Here is a 27,844-nt window from a genome sequence, read left to right as displayed (position 1 = left end):
GGGCTTATGTTTCATCATCCTTTATGCACCCTATGACCAGCCTAGTCTCCTCCATTGTCCTTTCAACACACTGATGCTAATTTCCCTTTGTTCATTCTGCCAGGAATGCCCTTTCCCCACTAAATGTATAGTATGTATAATGTCTCTATATCTGTTAACAATCTTTCAAGTTAATGTCATAATCTACAGATATCAGGAATCTTTTCATTCATTTTACTTCTATATGGCTTTATAGAGCAAACTCTTTCACTGTGGACACCCTGTAATGGTTTGGGGCTTGATGCAATCAGCATGTTCTCATCTACAAACAGAAACATCTGGAAGGCTTCAACAGCTATGAAGAATCCTTTTTTGATTTCAACTATGCCCAGGACATTCTCTGTGAAAGGAAAATACTATTATCAGGCATGCAACTTCCTGCTTTATGAATGCCTTGATGTAAATTATCAGAGGGTCATTGAATAGTTATGTCTGTGGTTGTATTTTATCAAGAAATCTTATATGATTTTGAACAATTACATTAAAAATTAACATATTCAGGAGAGGCTCCCACTGAGGAGAATGTTTGAGGCTGTGTTTCATTTTACCAATGCAGATTCTTTCTTACAGTCAAAAAGTATAAATATGGCAAGATTTTGTATTCTCTGAATCTTTTGGTCAACAGTGTGACAGTGAAATTGTGAAACCAGATCTGTCTCCTCATATTTTCATCAAGGATGCCTTTGCTACATGTGTAGATCATTATAAAATCACAGCATTTCAGAACTGGGAGAATGCAGAGGCCACCTATTCCTACCTGTACCTGAACAAGCATCCTTTCTACAATATTCCCAACGAATGGTCATCTAACCAATGTTTGCAGATTTTTAGTAATCAGGATTTCATTACCTTCCTAGGCATTTCCCCTCCTTTTTTTACTTCAGAATTTTTTTCAAACATTTAATTTTTCTTCACCTACTGAAGAAGGGAGGGAGGAAGGAAGAACAGAAGGAAGGAAAGAAGGAAGGAAGGAAGGAAAGAAGGATGCAAGAATGGTTCAACGTTAGGAAAACAACACAATCATATTGAAACAAAGCACAAACTATATTACTAGATGTAGAAAATGTCTTTGACAAAGTTGCTCACTTGTGCTATAAAAATCTATAAAAACCTTTTTGATATAATAAAAATATATTTCATCTATGAATTTCATCAATTTCATGTATGAATGCTCTTGGCTTATTATATGGCTTAGCTGGTAGGTATGCCTTATGAGAGGGCTAGTGTACATATTATCCCCATTTATTGAAAAGGAAACTGAAATTCATAAGAGATCAAGTGACTTTTCTTTTTTTTTTCTTTTTGGTGAGGCAATCGGGGTTAAGCGACTTGCCCAGGGTCACACAGCTAGTAAGTGTTAAATGTCTGAGGCTGGATTTGAACTCAGTTCCTCCTGACTCCAAGGCCAGAGTTCTATTCACTGAGCCACCCAGCTGCCCCTGTGACTTTTCTAAGTTCCCAAAGTCAGACTTTGAAACCAGGCCTTCTAACTATAAGTCCAATGTGTAAACCAGACTTTCCATTATGCTATGCCTGCCCCTTATTTGCATTACTTTTTGGATGAATTAATGAAAGTTATTTCTATAGTAAATAGTGATAAGGAGTGAGGAAGATTCCTCATGGAAAATTTCAGGAATTTTGGATTATAGAATGAATGAGAGGATCTATATATTCAGAAAATGAAATGTGATTTTCACTCAACTCAGGAATTAAATCTTAGAGACATGGGGGTAGTGTATATATTGAATATAAGATTTTTTCCAGTTAAACTCATATGCAAGACACAAAGAACATCCAGGAAGATGATCCCAGTTCCCCTGGTTGGCCATCATTAATTACTCCCATACACTCTGGAGTGCTTTCATGGTAAGTCACCTAGCTAGAAAACTGAGGTGCTTGAAGCTCAGATAGCACAATTGGACAGACTGGGCCTTTTCAAAGCTGCACTTACTCTCTCTTCAGTTACCTCTGAGGTGCTTGGTCCTTCCTTGTGCGAGTTTGGGTGAACCCCCACTTCAGACTCTGCTGTATGCAACCACTGTTCCCCTCCACTGTGAAATGACCACCTCAGAGCTCACCGGCATCTCCTCCACCCTCATCCTTCACAATGATGAGGTCATGGCCACGGGGATGATAAAATTCATGGGCTTATTAAAGCAGCAGATATAAATGCTGAACCTTTCTGGACTGGTTTGTTTATAAAGACCTTTTCCAGTGTAAATACTGGAAGACTCACTTTCGATATTGGAATTGGTAGATCTGCCCCAGCAACGGGGGCTGCTCTTACTGGTCTACCTGCCCTAGCCCAGGAGAAGAAAGAAAAAGTACAGAAGAACTCAGGGATTCAGCCAATGACACAGGTATGGGTCTTTTTGACTAAATACCTTTTGTCACATGTTGAATAAAAAGCTGAACTCTTAAAAAAATAAAAATAAATGAAAAGCAATGCTGTTTTTAATGGCTATTCATATTTGGGCCTCCTGGCATTTCCACTGAAACCCTTGAAACAGAAGATTTAGTTCCGAGTTCTTGAGGGACCACGTTCCTTTGTGGAATGCCAGAAGCAGCCATCCCACCTAATAGACACTGCCTGCCGAATGGTTTCAGATTGTTTGCCGCGTGAATCCTCAAGTGTAGCTACTATGTGTTTCATTGTGAGAGCAAAATTACACATGTTGAATCTGCTGTTACTGCTTTGAAAAATGGCCCCCATGCCTTCAGAGGTACTCCCTAAATAACCACTGTTGTGCTTTTTCCCTGACCTTAAAAACAGAACAAGAGATAAAGAGCAGCTGGGAAGATGAGTAAGGCAGTTCGCTAGATTTTTTTAGTTTGTTTTCAGGAATAAGGCAGCCCTGGGAAATATGAAAATAGATGCTTCCATATGCATGTGTTTAGACTGAATACAGCCTCTTTCTGCAACATTCCTCTCTAAAGACTCCTCCTGGACAAGATGCATTGCCCCAGTCCCTCCTCACATCTCCTGCGAGGGAGATGAGAATGGATATCTTTTACTGTATTGGTGTTGGAGACAATGATGCCCAAAGCATCTTGCTTAAGATTCAGCAGCCTCCAAATTCTTCTTACAAGCATTTCTATCCTTGCCTCAGATCATTAGGCAAAAACAATACCTCTGTTCCCCATTTTCAAAAAATGTTTTATTGATGCTTTATTGGGGGTTAATATCATTAACACTTCCCAATGATTCCTTCTTCTCCCTCCATCTTGTGTCTAAGTCCTTCCTTATAACAAAATCTAGTTAAGGGAAACAAGTAGCTACATTGTATGCCTCGTTCTGCATGTGTGATGTGCCACCTCTCTGCCAGGTGAAGAAGGGAATATTTTGCTATTGGTTCTGTGATAGTAAAGTCAAAATTCATGGTTGTACTATTCAGAATTTTAAAAAATATTTATTTAATATTTTATTTCCCCCATTATATATAAAAACAATTTTTAACAATTTTTTTAAATTTTGAGTTCTCTCCTTTCCTCCTGTACCTCTCCCTTCCTTGAGAAGGCAAGCAGTTTGATATAGGATTTATATGTGCAGTCATGCAAACATATTTCCATATTAGTTATCTTGTAAAAAAAAAACACAGCTCCCCATACACACACACACACACACACACACACACACACACACACACACATATATATATATATATATATATAGAGAGAGAGAGAGAGAGAGAGAGAGAGAGAGAAATAAAGTTTAAAAAAGTATGCTTTAATTTACATTCAGACTCCATCAGTTCTTTCATTTTTCATCACAAGTCTTTGTCTTAGCACTGGCCAGAATTTTAAAGTATCAAAACACTTTTCCCTTTACCTTAGTGTGGATGTTGTATAGATGGTTGTCCTGGGTCTGCTTACTTTGCCCTCCTTCAGTTCATATAAACCTTCCCAAGTTTCTCTGAATTCTTCATATTGGTCATTTCTTATAAAGGCACACATATTCTATTAGATTAATATTACAGTGTGTTCAGCCACTCTCCAATAGGCACCCAATTGACTTCCACTTCTTCGCTAACACAAAAACTGCAGCTATAAATCTTTTTGTGTATTCCCTTCTTGCCTGGTGAAGGCTCCATAATCTTGCCAGGCATTTAGGCTCATAACTTTCGTCAGTCTTTGACTCTTCCCTCTCCCTCATCACCCACCACCAATCAGCTACCAAATTTTATTCGTTCTATTTCCAACATCTCTGGAATCCATCTCCTTCTCTTCACTTATATGGCCACCATCCAAATTTGAGCCTACTATACCATCTTGCACATAGCAGGTAGTAAGAGCTTGTTGCATTGAAATTTTGCTTCCACCTATATATTCTGTGTTTCTTTCTAGTGGCAGGCTGATTTTAACTTAAAATACTCAGGTTTTATGCAATTCATAGTTTTTCACTTAACTGAGGAAGGTAGTTATAATAAATGTGCTTTTAAAAGATAGGGGAGGGACAGCTAGGTGGCACAGTGAATAGAGCTCTGGCCTTGGAGTCAAGAGGACTTGAGCTCAAATCCAGCCTCAGACACTTAACACTTACTGGCTGTGTGACCCTGGGCAAGTCACTTAATCCCAGTTGCCTCACTGAAAAAAAAGCAAAAAAAAAAAAAGGTAGAGGAAATATAATTGCGAGGGGAGGGATATGATTTCATCTACATGGGGTAGTTCTTAAATGTTGTCAGTGACACAGACCTCTTTGGCAGTCCATGGAGTCTTTCTCAGAATAACGTTTATGAATACATAAAATAAAATGCATAAGAATATAAAGGAAATCAATTATATTGAAATATAGATATAATTTTTTTAAACCCAAGGTCACAGACCTCAGATTAAGAACCCCTTACAGGGAACTCTAAGTACAGCTAGTGTCTTCAATTATGCAGATCAGAAATTTCTCTGTAATTGGTAGTCTTGCTGTATTGCCTGAGAGGACTGAGAGATTACTGCCATGGTCATGCAGTTAGTATGTCGGGGTGACAGGCCTTCTTGATTCCTAAGCCAGTTTAACTATCCACTTTACATTCCTGCAAAAAAACCCACTTCAGTAATCTTTTAATTGAGAAAAGATCTCTGCTTTAGAAATGCTGCTTCTACAGCCTAACTTTGGGTTTGTCTAGCCTCCTGAAACTCTCCAGAGGATTTGTGCTGGTCTCAAGCTTCAGCTACCTCTGGAGAATTGAAAGGAGATAAAAAATGACTAGAGATTATGAGGAGGGCCAGCTGCTCCTGGGGGAGAGAAGGAGTCCTAGCCCAGAGGATTGCAACTAGGGCTACAGAGACACCATGCTCCCCCAGCCCTTCTTTCCTCCTGGCTTGGATTCCTCAGGGATTGTATCCTTCCCATCCCTCTCTCCTCTCCTCACCCCTCTCTGCATTTGGAAGCAAATCTTGTGTAGAGGATGCATTGCCTTTGGAGAGAAATCACAGCCAGGCTCAGAATCCTCAGGAGAATGATTACAATGGAGAAGAAGTTTCCCCAGAGAGCTGTGTCTCTGTGGCTCTGATTCTTACCTGGGTTTGCAGGCAGAGATGGGTTTGCCACTTTTAATGAGGTCCCCCCATTGATTTTAAGGTAGCTCTGAAGCTGATTTTTTTAGAAGCCTCCTCTGGCCAAGGAACTGCATAAAGTCTGCCCAGACAAGACAGAGTGGGTCTATAGGCCTGTTTACAATTAGCTTATGAGTGTCTTGGGATAAGATGTTACTCTGGCTCGGATTCTCCCAGAACCCAAGGAAAATGAGTGTGACACCCAAAGATGGGCTAATGTGGCCATTTTAAACAAGGGTGGCTGCAGTAGCCACCTACTTACTGAAGAAAGAAGAATGATCACAAGTTCCTCTGCGGTGAACCACTCTTGTTAGCCAATATCCCACTCTTACGGACTTGCTGTTTCCAAAACAGTATCTCTTAATTGCATTATTTTTTCTAGCCTTCACAAAACTCTCTCTTGGTCTCAGTCTTAGAAAAGTTCTTTGCAAAACTCCTGGAAGTTTCCACATCAAGAAATCAAAGCTTTTCATAGGATCTTGAATCTGTCACCTCATGGCTTGAATGCAGTCTCAGAATTAAGTAATGGTCAGCAGATTGCAGCAAGGAGAGTTAAAGCTTGGTGGTTTCTTTCAAATGTAGAATGTGGGAAAGGTCATATTAATGAGGCTTCCTTCCTTAGCCATCATGCTAAGTTTAGAACGCAAACATCTTGGTCAATTGTGAGGTTCCCTTAGCCCCTGAGGAAAGCTGCCAATTAGAGAAGGTATTTAGCTTTTATCTAATAGTTTGGCCCACTTTACCTGTTACCCACTTTTGGATGATGCAGGGTTTGGGGGATTTAGGAGGGAGTGGATAGTTGAGGGAAGCCCATCACTACAAGTGGAAGAATGACTCCAAAGCAGTCACATCTCTCTCACAGGGGAATGCCAAGTTTATAGAGGTGATCTGGCACAGTGGAGAAATCACTGGGCTTGGAGTTACAAAGTCCTGGGCTCCTATCCTACTGCTAACACCAGCTATGTCATCCTGGGCAAGTCATTTGATCTTTCTGTGTCTTGGGCAACTCCTAAGGTTTTATCTGCAAAGTCATAGACAGGTAAAGATTTATATATGGGGTTGGTGGAGGGAATTGCCAAGTTCCCTTGCAGACAAATCAGAAATTTTTCCCAAGTTAGTAATGATTTTAAGTGTTGCAAAGTGCTTTTCTGGCAATTGAAACTATGCTCAGAAATTTACCAAACTGCTCATACCCACTGACCCACTTATACCACTATTAGGCCTATACCCAGAGGCATGCTAGTAAATATTTAACAACTTGTTCTCAAAAAAAATAGGATGCAGGACACATTTTAGTTTAATCTGTATTGTTATTAAATCTCCTCCATCACCTTCTTATGTTGAGAAAATCAACAAAACAATAAATCAAGCTCTGCTTTGTAGCACTTCCCTGTTACCAAGATATAAAATGCTGAACACTGAACACTTAATAATTAGTTCTGGAGAGCCTGTAAAAGTTGGCTCCAGGACACCCCTGCCTATACTCCACAAAGAAATCAAAGAAAAAAGTAAATTCTGCTATATGTACTAAAATATTCATAGAAGCTCTTTTTGTTATAACCAAAAATTAGAAACTAAAGGGATATGCTCTTATTAGGGCATGGCTAAACAAATTGTGTCATATGTAAAAGAATATTACCATCTCATAAGAAATGAAAGGGCAGCTAGATGCTGCAGTACATAGAGTGCTGGGCCTGGAAGACTCATCTTCTTGGGTTCAAATCTGGCCTCAGACACTTACTAGCTGTGTGATCCTGGGCAAGTCACTTCACCCTGTTTGCCTCAGTTTCCTCATCTATCAAATGAAGTGGAGAAGGAAATGGTAAACCAGTGCAGTATCTTTGCCAAGAAAAACCCGAACGGGGTTACAGAGTTGGACAGGACTGAAAAACGACTCGGCAACAACAAATAAGAAGGGATGAAATGAACAATTTCAGAGGATGCAAGGAAGACTTCAGTGAACTAATGAAGAGGAAGTTGAACAGAACTAAAACAATGGATACAATGACAACAGGGTTACAGAGAAAAATAGCTTCAGAACTGTGGTCGATACAATGATAAGCCATGACTTCAAAGGACTGAAGAGGAAACATGCCACTCACCTCCTGACAGTAAGGCAATGAGCTTAAAATGCAGGGGGAGAGTATGTTTTTGAACATGGCTAATGTGGGAGTTTGTTTTACCAGATTATGAAGCTGTGTGCATGACAGCTTTATTTATTTATTTTTTAAAACTTTGCTCCATGGATGAAAGGGTACTGGAAGGGATAGATTAATTTTTAAAATGCTTTGAGTGCTTTCTTCACAATGATCTCATGAGGCAGCTACTGAAAGTACAATGATCACCATTTTCCAGATAAAGAAATCGAGGCTAAGATATTGAATGATTTGCTCATGGTCACCCAGCTAGTCAATATCAGAGGTAGGATAGGTCCGTAGATTCCTTGACTTTACCCTTGACTGACTTCAGGGTTCTTTATGTGATTCCACCTGCCTTCTGGGAAGCATGGACCATTACAATAAAGATGCTTCTGGATGAAAAGAAATGCAATCCCATAGGCTCTGTACCTCAGAGGACACTTCTACTTATACCCTTCTGTACGCAAAAGAGAACCTTATAGCATTTTCTTCTTGGGTGTTCTATTGTAATTGGGCAAAAACAGATTTTTCTTACTTTATCAGCTTCAAAGACAGATGTTTCCTTGTCACCTAAATTCCAAAATGCTTTCGCACCTACCTGTCCATTTCTCCATTTTTTTCTTGCCCTCTCTTTTTATTAATTTTTTTTTTTGGTGAGGCAGTTGGGGTTAAGTGACTTGCCTAAGGTGACACAGCTAGTAAATGTCAAGTGTCTGAGGTCAGATTTGAACTCAGGTCCTTCTGACTCCAGGGCCAGTGCTCTATCCACTATGCCACCTAGCTGCCCTCTTGCCCTCTCTTTGATAAGAGCTTATAGAATTGGAGAATTGCATAGTCTTTCCAACACCCTTTTTCTCCAACAACCTATGACTTTCCAAGAATCCCCTCTAATACATTCCCCAACATTTGGCCATCCAGACTTCACTTGAAGATGCTCAGTGAGAGGGGACCTCATTACCTTCCAAGACTGCTTATTCTACTTTTGGGCAACTTGAATGGTTAGGAAGTTTTTCCTTACATCCAACCTAAATCTCCCTAACTTCTTCCCAAATGCACTTACTTCTGTCCTCAGTGGCCACGCAGACCAAGCCTAATCTCACATGAGAGTAGCCCAAATATTTGAAGATGGTAATCATGGCCCTCCCAAGTTTTCTCTTCTCCAGGCTAAATTCCCTCGTTTCCTTTCTTGTATGAAACTCCACCCTCCTTGTTCATTTAATTGCCTGAACATCGAATAGCCGCCATGAAATTCTCCCCATTTTGCCAATTTCCACATTCCTTTTCTCTCTGTTTCATTACCCAGTCTCTACTTTCCTGGAACCTCTTTGCTTCAGATGAAAAGTCATCATGACAGACTTTCAGCTCCAGATCATGAGCTCTTCTCAACAAAACATTAGCATAACCGGGAGCAATATTAACAACCTAATTATAGTTCACTTACTCTGGCCCCAGCCAGGCTGGGGAAACTCCCAAACTCAGAGAGGATTTGGGGGGAGGGTTCTTTTAAAAATTATTATTAGCTGCTTCCCAATCAAAACAAACAAAATATCATCTGGCACCATGAGGGAAAACCAGGTGCCTGTGATAGTCACAGAAACCCAGTTTTAGGTCTGTCTTAGGTCTATCCTTTGCATAGTAGTTGAAGTGGCAGACCTGAAATAAGAGTCTGTCCCCATTGCCTCTGGGAGAGGGGATAGGGACTAGACCTGTGATTTAATTGGTATTGGGAGTTCCTGTACTTGGTGATCTGGGCAGGGAGCATAGGACCTAGCAACTGGGAAAATAAGCAAGAGTGGCCTCTTGAAAGAGGCCTTTGAGCTGGGCTCTGAAGGATGCTAGGAATTTCAAGAGGCAAGGGAAAGGAGAGAAAGCTTTCTAGCCATGAGGTACAGCCTGAACAAAAGCATGAAGGTAGGGGATAGAGCATTGTGTAAAGTGACTAGGGAGAAGACTGGTTTGACTGGAATGTATAGTGTGTGTCAGGGAGAGTAATGGGAAATCAGCCTGGAGATACAGACTGGAGCCAAAATGCAAAGAGCTTTTAAATGCCAGGCACAGGAGTTTATATTTTATCCTAGAGGCAATGGCAATTTATCCCCAATGCCTAGTATAGTGCCTTAGACTCACTAGGTCATTAAATGTTTGGGTTGGCGGTTTTTTTTAATTGAATGAGTTGAAACTCGGTGCAGTGTAATGAAAAGCACACAGGTCTTGGAATAAGAAAAGCTGGTTTTGAGCCCTGGTTCTATCACTTGCCAATTGAATGACAATAAGGAAAAAAAAATCACTGCGCATCCTCAGCTTTGCTTGATTTCAGCTCCATGAAACAAGGTGCTTGTTCCAGGTTAAACTCATCAGTTCTAATCTCATCACCTTGCTGTTAATCCAAGCCTTGATTGACATCACCTCCCTCAGCCCCCTTTCCTCTCTGATTGGAGGATTGGAGGGCGACGTTAGCAAACTCCTCCCAATGCCTTCCTTTCTGGAGGGCAGAAGAGCCTGCACTCTAGGATCACTTTGCTCTGAATATGCAGATCTTGGTTTGACCTCCTTGGAACAAGGTTGCTTTCACCAGGTGCTGCCCCACCCTCCTGGTGTTCTCCGAGTCTAACTTTTTCTGTCTCCTTTTGTACGTTGTTTCCCCATCACCATTAGGTTATAAGTTTCTTGAGGGCAAGGACTGTCTTTTTATTAATTGTATGGCACATCATAGGTACGTAATAATTGGATTATATTGAATTTAACCTCTCTGTTTTTATCATATATAAAATAAGGGTAATAATAGCATCTACCTCACTGGGTTATTGTGCAGATCAATCAATAAACATTTATTAAGTGCCTTGTTCAGGGATTTTTTTTTCAGTTGTATCCAATTCTTTGTGAATCCACTTTGGGGTTTTCTTGGCAAAGACACTAGAAATGGTTTGCCATTTCCCTTTCCAGCTCATTTTACAGTTTAGGAAACTGAGGCAAACAGGGTGAAGTGACTTGCCCAGGGTCACACAGCTAGTAAGTGTGTGAGGCCAGATTTGAGCAGAGGAAGATGAGTCTTCCTGACTCCAGGCTTCACCTAGCCACCCCATATAGATGCTAGCTATTATTGTTTTGGTCTGAACCTGTGTTTTCATCAGTATAGGGAACTTCTGCTGGACAAACTCTCCCCGACAATACAGAATGGGAAACTTTTCCTGTAACTGTAAGGCTTAGAGAGCTGTTGGTCAGCACTTCAAATTTAAAGCTTGTCTAGGACCACATGACTAGAATATATCGGAAGCAGAAGCTGATCCTAGGTTCAGCTGTCTCTGGGCTCAGCCTTCTGTCTTGGGTCAGCTAGGCTGCTGCTGCTCTTATCATTACTGTTATTAGTGGAAAGAGGGTTGAACTTGGAAAACCCAGATTCCAATCCTGACAGCCACTTGCCTAGTGCTGTGTGACTTTGGGCAAGTCATTGAGTCTCTGGAGACTTTAGTTTCTTCCACCTGCAAAACGATGTGCTTTTCTAGTTCCAGAAAGAACTCTTTCCAGTTCTAGCACAATATTAGCAACAATATTCTATGATTCTTTGTTATAATATGCAGAATGTATAAGTAAAAACAAACAAACAAAAATACCCCAAAAAACCCACCTTTCCTAAAGGAATCCCTTATGTGTTTTCTAGGTTTTATTGCTCATGATGATAAACAGACATTGATCCAGCACTTTAAATGCAAAGCACTTTACAGGCAATATTTTAGTTGAGTCTCATCGCAACCATATTGAGCTAGTTAACAGAAGTATCATTACCACTGTTTTACAGATGAGGAAACAAAGCTCCAAAGGGGGTGAGGTTAATTTGCCTGTGACTACACCACTATTGAGTGTCAAAGGAGGTATTTGAAAGTAGGTCCTGTCAAACAGGAAAATGATAAATGTTGGAGAAGATGTGGGAAAATTGGAACATTAATGTATCGTTGGAGTTGTGAACTGATCCAACCATTCTGGAGAGCAATTTGGAACTATGCCCAAAGGGCTGTAAAACTGTATACTCTTTGACTCAGCAATAGTACTTCTAGGGCTGTATCCCAAAGAGATCATACAAATGGGAGAAGGACCCACATGTACAAAAATTTTTATAGCAGCTCTTTCTGTGGTGGCAAAGAATTGTAAATTGAGAGGATGCCCATCAAGTGGGGAATGGCTGAACAAGTTGTGGTATATGAATGGAATGGAATACTATTGTGCTATAAGAAATGATGAGCGGGCAGACTTCAGAAAAAGACTTGTATGGTCTGATGCTGAGTGAAGTGAGCAGAACCAGGAGAATGTTGTACACAGTAACAGTCACGTTGTGTGATGACTGACTTTGATAGACTTAGCTCTTCTCATCAATGCAAGCATCTAAGACATCTCCAAAAGTCTCATGATGGAAAATGCTGTCCACGTTCCAGAGAGAGAGCTGTGGAGTCTGAATGCAATTGGAAGCATATGACTTGCTCCCCTTTTCTTTTGTTGTTTTATTTCTTGTTTCTGGTGGTTCCTCCCATTAGTTCTAATTCTTCTATATATTGTGACTGATGTGAAAATATGCTTAATATGAATGTATAAATAGAGCCTATATCAGATTGCATGCCATCTTGGGGTGGGGGGAGGAGAGAGAGGGGGAGGAAATTTAAAACTCAAAATCTTATGGAAGTAAATGTTGAAAACTGAAAAGAAATCAATAAAAAATTCAACTATAGAAAAAAAAAGAAGGTAGGTCTTGTTCATCGATGTAGAGGTAGAATGGAGCTTAGAGGCCACCTACCCTCCTCATTTTACAAATGAGGAAACTGAGGCCTGCAGACATTAAGTGACTTGCCCAAAGTCACATCAATATTATGAAAAGTGGGATTTGGACTCCCGTCTTCTACTTTAGAGGGAGTGTTCTTTCCACTGTGCAATGCTGCCTCAGGTCCTGGCTAGACTGATGTGAGTGATTGTTAATTTCCTGTGTAAGCATTTATACCTCAGAAATCTGTACATGTTACAAATCAGGGATCAATTCACTTTTGTTGGTTGTGTAGGCTTAAGAAAGTGATAGAGAAAATGCTACCAGTGCAGTTAAATTTAACTATTAGCTATTGGGTAGCTACTTTTTCCCAGGGAGTCAGTTGTTAAACACTTAGCAGCGCACACACACCTCTTTAGGAAGATGCACTGCCTAGCTAGACTCCTGATGTTTGTCCCTGGCTTCACTGATTCTGATTCCCACCTTAACTCTGCTGCCTATAGAGGATAGGCATGGACATGGACTTTTTTTTTTTTAAGCAATATGCTCCCTTGTAAACTTCCAATTTTTTCTTACAATCTTGATTATCCATGGTTATCCATCACTGTACTAAAGATTAATTTGAAATGTTTTGGGGCTGTGAAGAAAGTGGGTCTGGCTGTGGTGGAAGGGCATTTGTTTCTTCATAGTGACCTTTTCAGTGTCTTGCCTAAATAATTGGATGCAACTTTTTAAAAAAAGACGATTTAGCTTTTAAAATATTTCACCATAAGCTAGATCAAAGCAAACACCAGGATTTAAAAAAGTAGACTAACTTCTATTGAAAGGGAAAATGAATCTTTTCTGAAAAGCCTAGTTACAGTCCAATGAAAGAGAAATAATGGGCATAAATGGTTTTGTTTACAGATAAGTCTTTGGAAGTTGGGGGGGAAGAATTGTGATTTTCTAAAATATGTAAATTACTAACAGTTCTTTCTCATTCTCTAGCATTACCGTTTAATTCTCTTTAAAAGAGTAAAAGAGAACCACATTATTTAAAACTTTTTTTAAAAACAATCCACTGACAGACTAGAATTATAAATAGAAGAACAAAAGCCGTGCTCACTGGAGAAATACGGCATTATCATTCAGTATCTGACTCGGGTTTGAGGAGTGAATGTGCTTCTCTCCTTGCACACCTGCTTTGTCTAAACCGTAATAAAGAATTCAGCCACCAGGCTCTCAGGAACATAAAGCTTCCTCGGGTACCAGCACGTGGATTATTCAATCTTGAAGAATGGAGAATACCAGGCCTGGAGTCAGGTGCCATATCTTATCTGGGTTTAAAATGGGAAAGTTTCTTCACCTCTTAGTATTCTCAGCTAGAAAAAAGTAGAGTGTTGGACCTTTAGGGTAACTTCTAACTATAATTACCTATTATTCTCAAATATCAAAGTCCATTGAGATTTCTCCACTTTCCTGCCCCAGTAGAATACCACCACTATTAGAGATTCATTCTTTTGCCTTGAACAGGCTTCTGCAAAGTATAAATACTTCCAAAGAGGTAATAAACATCTCAAGCTGATAGTCATTCATATTTTAGTGTGCATTACTTTATGAACTCCTTTCCACTGTAATACCTTACTGCAAGTTGGACTCCGAGAGTGGAAGTCTAAATGCGAATGGGAGGAGAGAGTCACCTCCATTCCAAAGTCCCCCTCTTCTCTGCAATGTGAAGGGAAGTAAGTTTCATTATTTGTTTTCTGGAACCAAGGTCATTGTAATTACTCAGAGTTTGGCTGTAGCATTCTTTTCTTTTATGGTAGTCTTGTCACTGGGAATGTTGTTCTCTTGTTTCTGCTTACCTCATTCTGCATTCATTCACACATGTTTTCCTTCCCTTGTTTCTCTGAATTCTTTATAGTCTTTATCTATTAGACAGCTAGGTGGAATAGGGGATAGTCAGAAGAGCTGAGTTCAAATCTTAACTCAGGCATTAACTTTGTGACCCTAGACAAGTCACTTAACCTCTTTCTGCCTCAGTTTCCTAATCTGTAAAGTGGGGATAATAATAGCACCTACTTCACAGAGTTGTTGTAAGCATCAAATTAATTAGCATGTGTAAAGAACTTTCCAAATCTTAAAGCAATATATTCAGGCTAGCTATTATAATTATTAGTGCTGTATAATACTATTCCAATATTCACATACCATAAATATTTACACATACTTATGTATATGTATATGTATATATTGGTATACTGTTGTTGATTTTCCTTCATTTGAGTTGTGTCTAACTCTTCGTGACCCATTTGGGATGGTTTGCCATTTTCTTTTTCAGTCATTTTACAGATGAGGAAATGGAGGCTAACAGAGTTAAGTGACTTGCCCGGGGTCATACAGCTAGCAAATATCTGAGATCAGATTTGAATCCAGGTCTTCCTGATGCCTAGGCACTCTATCTACTGTGCCACCTACCTACCCCTGTATTGATATATATGGCACCTTTACTTGTGTCTCTGACCTCTTTGGTAGATAGGCCCAGTAGTGAGATCTGAGTCAAAGGGTATAAACAGTTCAGTTACTTTTCTTGCATAATTCTAGATTGCTTCCTAGAATGGTAGGACCATTTCACAGCTGAACTAACCGTATTAATGTATCACACATATTCCCATAGTCCTTCCAAAAGTGACTGTTCGCCTTATTAAAAAATCATCTTTGCCAATTTATTTGCTGTGAAGGTGAAACCTCAGAGTTGTTTTAAATGTGCATTTCTCTTATTATTGATTTGGAGCAGTCTTTCATATGGTTGTTGATTGTTTGCTATTCTTCTTTTGAAAATCATGCAGGGGGTAGCTAGGTGGCACAGTGGATAGAGCACTGGCCCTGAAGTCAGGAGTTCAAATCTGGTCTCAGACCAAACACTTGACACTTACTAGCTGTGTGACCCTGGGCAAGTCACTTAACCCCAACTGCCTTAAAAAAAATTATTCAGATTCTTTGACCACTCACCTTGGGCAATAGCTCTTGGTCTTATACAGGGAATAGACACTAATAGATATCTTGCATATCAGACTACTATCAGCAGTATTTGGCATCGATATTTCATTTGATTTGTTCCTTGGGTTGTGGTGTCGAATGCCACTATTAAAATCCAGCAGTGGTAATTTGAAGAAAGGTGGCCAGGAAGAGTAGGGAAACGAGGTAGAGGGTCACAGAGGAGAAACAAGGAATATGAACTTTATCCTGCTTTACAATTTCAGTGATGGTGGACCTGCCTCAGGTCTGTAATTGTGAACACCAAGGAATGAGAGAAGTCAAGTGTATTAGCCTTAGACTATTTGGAGAGGAATCAAGAATGAAAGTGCAAAGTTCTTGTCTTTGCAGGAAAAGTTAGTTAATGATTCCTTGGCAAACGGCAAGTTCCTTGAGATTGTTCTTCCAACGGTGATGATGGGCTTCCACCCATCTTTGTTCATGAAACCGTAGAATAGCAGATCTGAAAGGGATCTTGGAAGCCCTGGGCTCCATCCCACCATGCTACTCTTCTCGGCCATCTCCAAGCCATGCCGCCTACACTCTGCATTCATCCATCCATCTATCCATTTATCCATTCCCCCTTTTGCCCTAATGAAACTCTCCTGTCACTGAAAACAAAGAGAACAGAGTCTCAGAGAGATGAATAACTTTGACAGGTGTCCTTTTCACGTGTAGAGCCACTGCCATATTTCAGACCCTTATTTTATCTAACTGGAATGTTTCGTTGGTCTCCTAACTGATCTCCCTTCTCCGATTTAGCTTTCATACCATTGCCAACATCAGTCAGCCAATCAATGAGCATTTGTTAAGTGCCTGTAGTGGAGGAGACACAGTACATTGGGATTGCAAAATTGGAATTACAAAGAAAGGCCAAAGACCTTTCTGCCCTCAAGGGTAAAATCATATTCTTAACGTGCGAAACTGACCAAATTATACCTCTGCCCAGTGACCTTGATCAGCCCTCTACAGAGTACCAGATAAAATGCAAACTCTGTAACCTGGCCTTTAAGGGCTTTGACAATCAAACTTTAATCTACACATCACTCAGTTTCCAACCAAGTTGAACTTTTTAAAAACTGCTCCTTTCTTTTCCTTTCCATTTCCATTCATTTCCCCCCACATCTGTGCTACTTTCTGACATCTGGAATGGACTGTCACATCTCTCTGGCTATTGAAATTCCTCTCTCCCTTTTATGTTTTTATGTGCAATCATTTTTCTTGTTCTCTTTTGCATAATATTTAAATATTTGTGTTTGTTGATAGCTGTTTATAATAAAAATGTTAGCCTTCTCTTCCTACACAATCCCTATTTCCTAGTATAGCTTCCTTAATGCCCCTAGCTTGTCATGATTGCTCCTTCTCCAACCTTTCATTTATCTGTGTTTGACCTTTTTATGTATTTATTACATTCTAATCTTTATCACACACATTGGTGTCTGTGATTCACCCTAACGTATGATAAAATCCTTAAGGGCAAAGACTACTGTTTTTCATTTTTGTATCCCCAGCCCCTAGGATACAGACATTAAAGGCGAGTTTCTGTTTTCTTACATGACCTCTGAGGTTCCCTCCAATATCAATAGCCTATGGTTCTAGGCTCCCCCAAAGCTCCTTTGAATTGGAATGAATTCTAACCCCAATCAAGGGGTTGGAATGCCTGGAAGAGGTGAGCTATTCATTTTGCTGCCTTCTATCCTTTGTTAGACACCTTTTAGAATAAGTTAGATTCTCACTGCTCTAAAAGGACTTTAAAGTGAACCTTTTTAGGACATTAGAATGCTCTAGATCAGTGGTGTCAAACTCAAATGGAAATGGGGCCATTAAGCCATACATATGGATCTCTGAGGCCCTCATATCGACTAAGAAAACCACACGTTTTACATTTCTTTTTAAAAAATATCTATCAACACATTAAAACCATAGGGGAACTACATTTTAATCTGGTTTGGGTCACACTCAGAGTTGTTGTGGGATACTCCCTCATCTAGATGACCTTTCAAGTTCATGAATGCCCCAATGCCTTATTAGATTTCTCCTTCTTCCCGACTTTTCCAATACTATACAGATGGACAACAACATATAAATTCCTTCAGGGTAAGGACTATTTCATTTTCATTATGACATACCTAGTACCTAGCATTGTACTTGGGACATACTAAGAACTTAATAAATGCTTGTTAATTGATTGAAAAATAAAAGTAGATTTAAACAAAACCTGAAGTATATATTCCCCTATGGGTAAATATGTGTTCTCAGTCTGTCTATAACCCTTACCTACATACACATAATAAATGCTTCTTGATCAGTTCTCTTGACCTTTCTACTTAAAAGCTGAAAATGCAAATTAGTACAATTCTAGAATTGAAACTAAAACAATTGATTGGCTTTCAATTGGCAAAGAAACCAAAAAAGATGTGTGAGGGTTGGAGGAGAGAGCCCAAAGCATAATTTTAGGGAGTTCTTTCATATCTTTATTCAAATATTTGAAAGGTTGTCTCACCAGAAGAGGGATTAAATATTTTTTTTGCTGGGCCCGAGAATAGAGAAATGGAGTAGAAAATAAATGGCAGTGGATTTGAGCTCAATATAAGGGGAAAGGTCTGAACAATTCAAGTTGTTCCAAAATGGAATGAATTGCCTTATGAAATAATGAGTTCTTTGTCACTGGGGGGTGTTCAAACAGGAGCTAAATGCCCACTTACCAGGAATTTTATTTATGCCAGGGCTTCTGCCTTGGGTAAAGGGTCAGATTATATGATTCCTGAGTTTCTTGCTTACTGCTAGATCACAAGATTCTATTATTCTATCCCCAGTACATCAGTGTATCTGGGATCAACCAATATCAATGCTCTTCCAGTATGTTAGACACAATTGTCTCATCGGCGGGGCTATTTCCACCTACAGTGCAGGATGATTGGGAGCCAATGACTAATGAGAATTCCCACGCTCTTCTAGGAGTCCTCATCATCACCATAAAAATAACTAACATTTATATAGCATGTTTACTATGTGCCAGGCACTGTGTTAAGTACCTTACAATTATTATCTCGTTTACTCTTCACAACTACCCCGGGAAGTAGGTGCTATTATTATCTCCATTTTACAGATAGGGAAACTGAGGCAAACAGAGGGTTAAGTAACTTGCCCAGAATTACATAGCTATTAAGGGTCTGAGATCAGATTAGAACTCTGGTCTTCCTGTCGCCTATTCCAGGTCACTATGTACTGTGTTGTGCTGGCTTGGGGAACGAGGCTGATGTGAGTGTATAGTGCCTGTGTCTTAGTAGGGAGGGCATTCTGGAATGGCTTTACAAATTCCTTCCATACTGAAGGGCCCTAATGGCAAGGTCCAGAAGAATGAGAAATGAAACAAAAATAGCACCCTGAGCTGTCCTATAGAAAATTGTAAAGTAAGTACGAGTTTGTCTGTGGTATATTCTCATCTAGTTATCCTGGTTAGAAAGTGGTTCCCCAGTGAATGAATACTCATCGATAACAGCTTAATTCATTCTCTAGGAGGTGTGCATTTTGACAGGAGACCCTTTTAGAGTAAAAAAAAATATCTTCAAGAAAGATTGAAGGAGTGAATATTCAGTTACGTTCGATTCTTTGGGACCTCATTTGGGCTTTCTTGGCAAGTTACTGGAGTGGTTTGCCATTTCCTTCTCCAGCTCATTTGACAGATGAGGAAACTGTGACAAACAGGGTTAAGTGACTTGCCCAGGGTCACATAGCTGGTAAATGTCTGAAGCCAGATTTGAACTCTGGAAGAGGAGTCTTTCTGGCTCCAGGCCTGCTCTATCTGCCATGCCACCTACCTGGCCCAAAGGAGGGAATATCTAATGATAAAATTACAAGCTTATGCAGTGTGGGGATGCTTTCCATGAATCCACAAAATCTCCAAGTCATAGAATTTCAGATTTTGGGGGGACCTTAGAGACCAGGTAGGACAACTTGTCTTTGAACCAAAATCCTTCCAAATGTGCCATGTAGGTCAGTGAGGCCCTTCCTTCTACCATCCTTCTGAATAATGACACATTATTTCTCCATTTGGGTCTCTTTCACGTATAACATAATTTACAAAGCCTTGCAGGGTCCTAGAATGCAAAAAATCCTCTACTGGCATGCTTTCTTATTGTCTTTATTAATACATTTTGGGTTTTTTTGCACTGTAATTCCTTCCCAATAGTCCCCTCCTGCCCCATTGTACCCTTTCCTTATGACAACAATAAAAACAGTTAAGCAGAATTGTGTGTTACAGTTACTACTTATGACTGAGTATATAATATCTTGTACCTGAGGCTACCACCTCTTTTGGACTAAATGACTTCTGAAGTTCTTACCAACTATAAGTTTACAAGATTCTATTATTCTGTACCTCCATACAGGAAGTATATTACAACATTAGAAATCTACAACTAATATTAATCAGTGCATTTTATTTGACTTCTGTTGTGTTTTACTGTTATCTTCATCTGCGTGATTGTAGTCATCATGTCTACTATACACTGGTCTGGCTATGCTATCTTCATTCAATAGGGGCTCATACAAGTTATTTTTTACTTCTCTGAATTCCTCACATTCATTGCTCCTTCTAAGCTAATATCGTTTTAACATATCCATGTACCACTATTTGTTCAGCCATTCAATTTAGCCCAATCAACGGAGACCTACTTTGTTCCAAGATTTTTTTTCCTACTATAAAAAAGTGCTATTAATATTCTGGTATATATGAAATTGTCATTTTTTTTTTCACTTTGACTTGCTTGGGTTGTATATCTAGCTGTGAGATTGCTGGTAAAATCATATGTGCTGTTTAGAAATTCTTCTTATGTGGTTCCAAATTGATTTCCAGGAATACTGGGCCAACTCACAGCTGCACTAATGAGTATATTAGTGTGCCTTTTCCTATAACAGACTTTATTTTAGCTGGCCACTTACCACAACTTTCTCAATAGTATGGCTGTAGTCTCTAAGCTATAGTATCGTAGAGAAAGGGTTCTGATGGTGATTTTCTATTTAAAAAAAAAGCAAAACATAATGCAACCTTAGTCTATGGAGAAATGAAGATCCATAGGGGAAAAAAAAATATTTTCTTGGAAAAATGCCTTCAATTGCCACCTGCTGATTTTAAGGTGGGCACACCATGTGACCATCACCTCTAAGGCACTGTAGGACCCTCTCTGAATCAGCTCCTTAGCAGTTTCTGCTACTGCTGAATAAAGCTAGAAAAGAAGACATGATCGGTCCATAGTTTATGCACAATCACTGGTCTAACTGCATTCGTTTATTAGGACTGCATTGTATCATTACTCTTTATTACCAGTATTCCCCTTATGGTCAATCTTTAAAATGTCTCCAACCATATGAGCTAATTAAGGCTACATAGGAGAAGCAGAAACACATTTCGGGGCAATTACTGCCACAAGATCTCCCAACCCCATCCAGTAATTTCCAGCCCTGTCAAGCATTCAGAAGGTATTTTATAACACCCCACGTTCATCTTAATTAAAGAAGAATCTCATTATGGAAAGTGTGTGTTCAGCATAGACTTCTAAAGTTTTCTCTCTGTTTCCTTAGTTTCCTTTTTGTATTTATTTTCCTTTTTTAAAAGTTAATTTGATGACTTTTGCATTTATGTCACAGACATTTCTTGATCTTCCACCACTTCTTCCTCCCAAAATGAAACCTTCCCCCTTGCCTTTTCCCTTAGTTTTAGAATGAAAGCAATAAGAAGGGAAGAAAACTCTGGAATGGCTCTTTCTAGGGAAGTACCATGAGATCAATTCAATCTGCAGTTTTTCTTGAACATTCTTATCTCTGTAATATAATAGAAGAGCATGATGAGCTGCCGATCCACTTGAAAATTCAACCTGAACGATATATCTTTGTTACTTTCTACCTAAATCACCTGGAGTAAGCCACTTCATCCCTATGAACCTCAGTTTCCTCATCTATAAAATGAGGCAGTTGGACCAGATGAAATCTAAGGTTCTTTTGGATAGAATGTAAGCTTTTTGAGGGCAGGAACTGTTTGGTTTTTGTCATGGCACCCCTAGCACCTTGCACAACGTCTGGCGTGTGGTAGATGCTTCCTAACGATTGTTGGTTTGATTATTTGTTTACAGCTGTAAATCTGTGATCCCATGACTCTAAGAACTTTTTGTTATATCTTCTAGAGCCTCATCACCTGGTCCATTCCCACAGCAATCAGATCTTGAGCACGATACTTTGGCTTAATGTTTTAGTAAGACGTCGCTGTTTTCCGTCACTCACAAGCTCAAAACCTGGGAGTCATCCTATATTCCTCTCTCTCCCACTCACACACTTTCCCCCTTTCCCCCTCCACCCACCACACTCCTATCCAAGCCGTTGCCAAAACCTGCTTTTGCCTTTGCAGAGTCTCTTGAATACTCCACTTTCTCTCCTCTGACACTGCCACCTCTCTGATGCAGGCTCTCATCACCTTGATTACAACAGCAGCCCCTTGGTGTAGCTGCTTGTCTCTAGTCTCTCCTCAATCCAATCCATTCTCCATTCAGCCACTAAAGTGATTTTCCTAAAATGCAGGTCTGACCATGTCACCCTCCCTGCTCAATAACCAATGGTTACCTATTGTGTCCAGGAGCAGATACAAGATGCTTTGTTTGGCATTCAAAGGCTTTGAAGCCCTCTCCTACCTTTCTAGTCTTCTTACACTTTACTCCCCAACACATATTCTTCAGTCAAGCAACATTGTCCTTCTGCGTATATCGCAAACAAGATTATCTCTGGACATTTTCTCTGGCTGTCTCCCATGCCTGAAATACTCTCTCCTCTGCTCTATTGACTTTCTTGGCTTACTTTAAGTCCCTACTAAAATCCTACCTTCTACAGGAAGCCTTCTCCAACCCCTTGTAATTCCAGTATTCTGCCTCTTTTAATTACTTCTCGTTTATCCTGTACATAACTTATTTTGTATATATTTGTTTGCATCTCCCATTAGAACATAAGCTCCTTGAAGTCAAGGACTATCTTTTGCCTCTTTTTGTATCCCCAGCATTTAGCACAGTGCCTGGAAAGTAGTAGGTGCTTAATAAATGTTTATTGATTGATTTACCCTATAATTCCCTGGAGTTGTTTTTTCCCCCTCTCCATTAAGAGAGAGATGACTTTATCTCTCATTGGAGAATAAAACTAGGTGTACATGGGGGGCATATTTGGAAATTTTCCCTAGTAACTCCAAGAATGGCCAAGAAGCACTTGGTGGGACTATATCCATGTTACTACCTATGCTTAGAATGCTTAGAATGCTTAAAATGCTTAGCTTCATAAGACCACCAGTGCCAGAGTGCTTAACTTAGTAAAACTAAATTAATGCATCATGACCCAGATAATGACTGGAAAGGGGGTGGGGCTAGGTATTAATGATAAATAGGGGGTGGCTGTGTGTGAGAAATAAGTTTTAAATTGTGCATGGCCTTATTTGTCATGTAAAGCCAACACACATAAGTTACTCTCAGCCCTTTAATAAAGTTTTCCTTGGCCACATGGCAGAATTATCCCAAGAGAGAATGAAACAGACCTAAATGTGGAGAAAATCAATACAGGGGTTATTCCCTGAATGAACATGACAAGAGTAACAAGTGTTTGGGATGTAAAATCAGGTCTATTGAGTATCATAAATCTTCTAGGGAAAGAGATATACAGAGACCTGGTGGTTCTAGCTGTAATGGCTCCTTCTGTGCTTTCTCTAGATAAGTGGTCAGATAGACCTTTTGCCTGATCTGGTAGGTTGATAGAAAATAGAGCTGCCAACCCAAATGAAAGTCCACTGGAGATTTGGAGGAAGATGAATGGTACTTAAGTCACACAAAGACCGTGAAATCAAATCATTAAATAACAATCTTTGAAGCAGTCAACTTCCCTCACCTTCTTTTTTGTCTATGATAAAGCCCTGGAAAGATGCTGAACATTTGCTTTTATCTTGCTCAAGCTGATAGATTGGATTTCCTACACATAAGCTTGGATTTTCATCTTGTGCACAGAGGGCAGTTTTAGCTTTGCAGCAATGATGCCTTCCTTCCTCCATGGTCTCTTGATTTCTTCCTTCTACCACCATCCTCCCCTCCCCTTATATTTGAGTATTCTATCTTAATAGTGATGACTGGATTGGACGAGATGAAACCAATGAAGCAAGACCTACACTTTCCCCAAGTAGGACTGAACTAGGTTGTAGAAGCAGGACAGTGAGGAGGCATCCATCTTTCTGACAAATCTTTGTGTTCAGAAGTCTGTCATGGAGGCAGCTATGGGACAGTAGAGGAAAAAAAAACCATTGGCTCACAAGTCAGAAGACATGAGTTTGAATCTAGGCTCTGTCACTTACTGGTCGTGTGACCTTGGTCAAATCGCTATAACTCTCTGAGCCTCAGTTTCCCCATCTGTAAAAGTGGAAACATCCTACTTGAGCATAGAGGGTCCAGTCTTATGACACCTAAAAGGCATTCAGCCTTTGAGGACTTTTTTTTTTGGTGAAATGAAAGGAGTTAAAGACAGTTGAGCCTAGTTTTCTCCCGGTCCATCGCCAGTAGTCTTGCCACTGGACTTCTATGTTTCTGGAAGAGAAAGTGAGGCTGATGACTTTGTGTAGCTCTGCCTCCCTTTAATTTGCATACAAGTGAAGATATCACCCTATGATCTCATTGGTCCTTTTTTACAAAACAAACAAAAAAGTAAACAACGACAAAAATGGGACAATAGTACTTCCTATTTCTCAGAGTTGTAAAACTCCAGTGAGAGAATAGATAGGAAGTGCTATATAAAAGTGAGTCATCATAATAGAATCAAATTTCATGCCTTACCCAGCTCTCTTTGTTCTGTTAGGCAACTCTCATGGGAGTGTCTAGGGCAGGAAACCTTCCATTGCCAGGTCTGCCAGGTATTCATGAATAGGGATCAGATCATCATACTTAGATTACTGGAACAGCTTCCTAGCAGGTGTCCCAGCCTCTAGGCTCCAAACCATCCAATGTCCTTTTTTTTTTTTAATCCTGTATGCTTCTGAAAGATTAATCTTAAATTCATTGAAACAATTATTTAAAAAAAAAGATCATGCCCCTACTGTATGTAGAACCCTGTGCTAGACAGTAAATGAGGTATACAAATTAGATAAGTTTTACTTTCTGCCTATAGGATGCTTGCAGTCAGTTTTATATAGTGGAAAGAATTGGGCTTGGAGGTAGGAGGACCTGAGTTCAAATTGCCCCGCCTCTGCCACTTACCTGTGTGATTCTGCACAGGTCATTAACGTCTCTTAGCCTCAGTTTCTTCATCTCTTAAAAACAAGGGTAATAATAACAGCTACTTCGTAGAGCGGTTGCAAGGATCAGATGATATAATGCATGAAATGTTTGTGAACATTCACGCAAGTGAAATTTGGCTGTGCACCAATGAGATCATTCATAGGTATTGTGCCTGTCCCTCATATTCTTTGTTAAGCTCATTCCTTTCTGAGTCTTCAGGCACCTTCTATTGTCTTAGGCCCACTATTACCTTTCCAACCCAAGCCTTCCAGAACCTTCTGGAGACATTGTATGTGGCCAGAGACCTGACAGCTGGGAGCCTGTGGTGTGTGTCTACCACAGGAAGTACCATGGTCATAGCCTGACTCATCAATGAATGACTTTTCTGTATTTCATTGTGACATTCAGCTTTTCTGTGGAGAAGCTTTCTTTGCCTAGTGTGGTCCCCAGTTTTTCCTACTACCTCTTCCCTCAGGGGTAGATTGAGATGTAGCCCCCACGTGTTGTCCCTCATTTCAATTTCTTAAGGAGATATCCATTATCAAATGAGATATTTACAAAATGCTTAGTATGGTTCTTGGCTGTAACATAGAAGGGACTTAATAAATGCTTATTCCCTTCCCATATTGAGATTCCTCAAGTAGCACTAGAAAGGCTTTCTGAGTTATCTCATCTGCCTTAACATTAAGGGTTTTAATGGGTCCATGTCTTTCATATTTCTAAATGTAAAATACTCCTAAAATGTCCTTATTCTTTAGGTCTGAGTCTACTCCTAATATTAAGAGGCTTCTATGCTTTTCAATTACAAATACGCAACAAAACCATTCAATTGCCTCAAGTCTCATCTTTTTTAAAGAGATTTTTTTCCGAATGTTCCCATATCAACACACAAATGTTAATGCAAACAATAAATTGCAATATAAAAGGAAAAAAGGTTCTAAGGATTAAACTGTGCTTAAAAAAAGTCAGCAATAGGCATGAATTCAAATCATGGAAATTACCAATGACTTTTTCATGTGTTAAAATATGGTAATCATTCATGCATATCACAACATTCAAAACTACTGGAAAGACATGTTATGGCAATAAGATTCATAAGAAGACAAGTCATGTGACTTTATATTTTCATAATAAAAGTGTAGCCAAGCTAGTGTAGATAAGCTCTTCACACTTCCAGAAAATAAAAAAAGAAAAAGAAAAATACATAAGTGTAAGTAACCAAGGCTTCTCTGAAATGTCCCTTGGGAAACAATTCTAGGATATAGCTAGAAAAGGAACAAAATTATCTGTGTCTTAAAAAAACAAATCTGTGCACTGTGGGAGGAAAAAAAAGTACAAAACAAAATGTGATTTTCAGAATGGAAAAGTAAAGTCTCCTTCTGAGGGAAAATAACCAAAGTTAAATACTGACATGCCTCATTTTATTGTGCTTCACAGATACTGCGTTTTTGGCAAATTGAAGGTTTGTGGCAACTCTGAATTGAATAAATCTACCAGCACCATTTTTCCAACGACATGTGTTCACATCATGTCTCTGTGTCATATTTTGGTAATTATTGCACTATTTCAAGCTTTTTCGTTATTATTATACCTGTTATGGTGATCTGTGATCAGTGATCTTTGATGTTACTGTAGTAATTGTTTTGGAGCTCCATGTACTGCCCATGTAAGATTGCAAATTTAATCGATAAATGTTATGGGTGTTCTGACTGCTCCACTGACATGCCATTCCCCTTCTTTCTCCCTCTCTTCCAGCCTTTCTATTTCCCAAGACACAACAACATTGAAATAACCCTATGATGGCCTCTAAGTGTTCAAGTAAAAGGAAGACCCTACCCATGCAGCAAATTTCATTGTTATCTTATTTTAAGAAAATGCTACAGTCACCCCAACCTTCAGCAATCACTGCTCTGATCAATGAGCAGCCATTAACATGGAGGCAAGACCTTCTACCAGCAAAAAGATTACAACTTTGCTGAAGGCTCAGATGATGGTTAACATTTTGCAGCAATAAAGTATTTTTAATTAAGGTATATTTATATTTTTAGACATACTATTATGTCTTAATAGACTACAAGATAGCATAAACATAATTTTTATATGTGCTGGGAAACCAAAAAATTCAGTGACTCACTTTATTGCAATATTCGTTTTATTGCAATGCTGTGGAGTGAAACCTGAAATATCTTGGAGGTACGCCTATATCTGAAACAATGAAGGACAGAGAAGATGCCAGCAAGATTCAGTACTGATCTTTCAAAGCTCACAAGCCCACAGCCTCCTCAATCCATCTCCAATACTCCTTTACCTAAGGCAGGAACAGAAAGACATAGCCCAGCCACAAGTAAAAACAGCCATGTGCTCATGGCTTCACGTTGCTCGGGTGGAAAGAATCCATAGCAGAGCTCATCTCTCTCCCTGTTTATAGCAGTAGGGAGGTTTATAGGCCTATAGCAATCCTTGACTCCTCACCTGAACACAGCCAGGCAGGAGAGTGAACTCGGTGTCCCCACTAGAGTCTTTTGTATGCTGACCCACTTCCAACTCAGCAGCCAGCCAAAAATCTGTTTCTTTACCACTGCCTAATATTCCAGAAACGGTTATCGAATACCTGCAAATGCTCTACAGCCTGAGAGCAGGGCCTTTCCATTACTCACACCTGGAAGCAGACTTACCTAGCCTCCATGTAGGTATGCATCAGGCAGAATACATTCTCAAAGGATGGGAATCCCATTGGTTAATTCCCCCATTATATATAAATATATTAATTTTAGCTATTATTATTGTTCTTATGTAATAGGATGGGCAATATATACAGGTTAAATGTAAGGACATATAACACATGCATTATAAAATTACAAAACAAAGTACCATGTGAATTCTGAACAGGAAAGTCATTATCAACAGTAGGGAAGTTGGGTGGGTTAAATAGTGAAAGCATTCCCCAGATGCCACTTTTCTTATGTAACCCCTCTGCTCACATGCCTATAGGATAAAGTCACCTTGGAATTGAAGGCTCTTTATGATCTGGCCGTGACCCATTTTCCCAGTTAAATCTCCAGAGATCCTCC

General features: G+C 39.6%; 1 long non-coding RNA gene across 1 annotated transcript in view; it reads left to right on the top strand.

Annotated features, from left to right (window-relative positions):
- Window positions 1–26,798, top strand: part of LOC144457608 (uncharacterized) — a 50,942-nt gene extending 24,144 nt beyond the window's left edge. The window contains exons 2-3 of the long non-coding RNA XR_013487076.1: window positions 26,211–26,322; window positions 26,529–26,798. This is a non-coding gene — a long non-coding RNA (uncharacterized LOC144457608). The remainder of the gene's footprint in view (window positions 1–26,210; window positions 26,323–26,528) is intronic.
- The last annotated feature ends 1,046 nt before the right edge of the window (window positions 26,799–27,844 follow it).

This window comes from Phascolarctos cinereus, unplaced genomic scaffold, assembly GCF_003287225.1.
Source record: "Phascolarctos cinereus isolate Bilbo 61053 unplaced genomic scaffold, phaCin_HiC Scaffold_1;HRSCAF=81, whole genome shotgun sequence".
Taxonomy (NCBI): domain Eukaryota; kingdom Metazoa; phylum Chordata; class Mammalia; order Diprotodontia; family Phascolarctidae; genus Phascolarctos; species Phascolarctos cinereus.
Note: the sequence above shows the minus strand (reverse complement) of the source record. Positions and strands in the feature narration are given on the sequence as shown.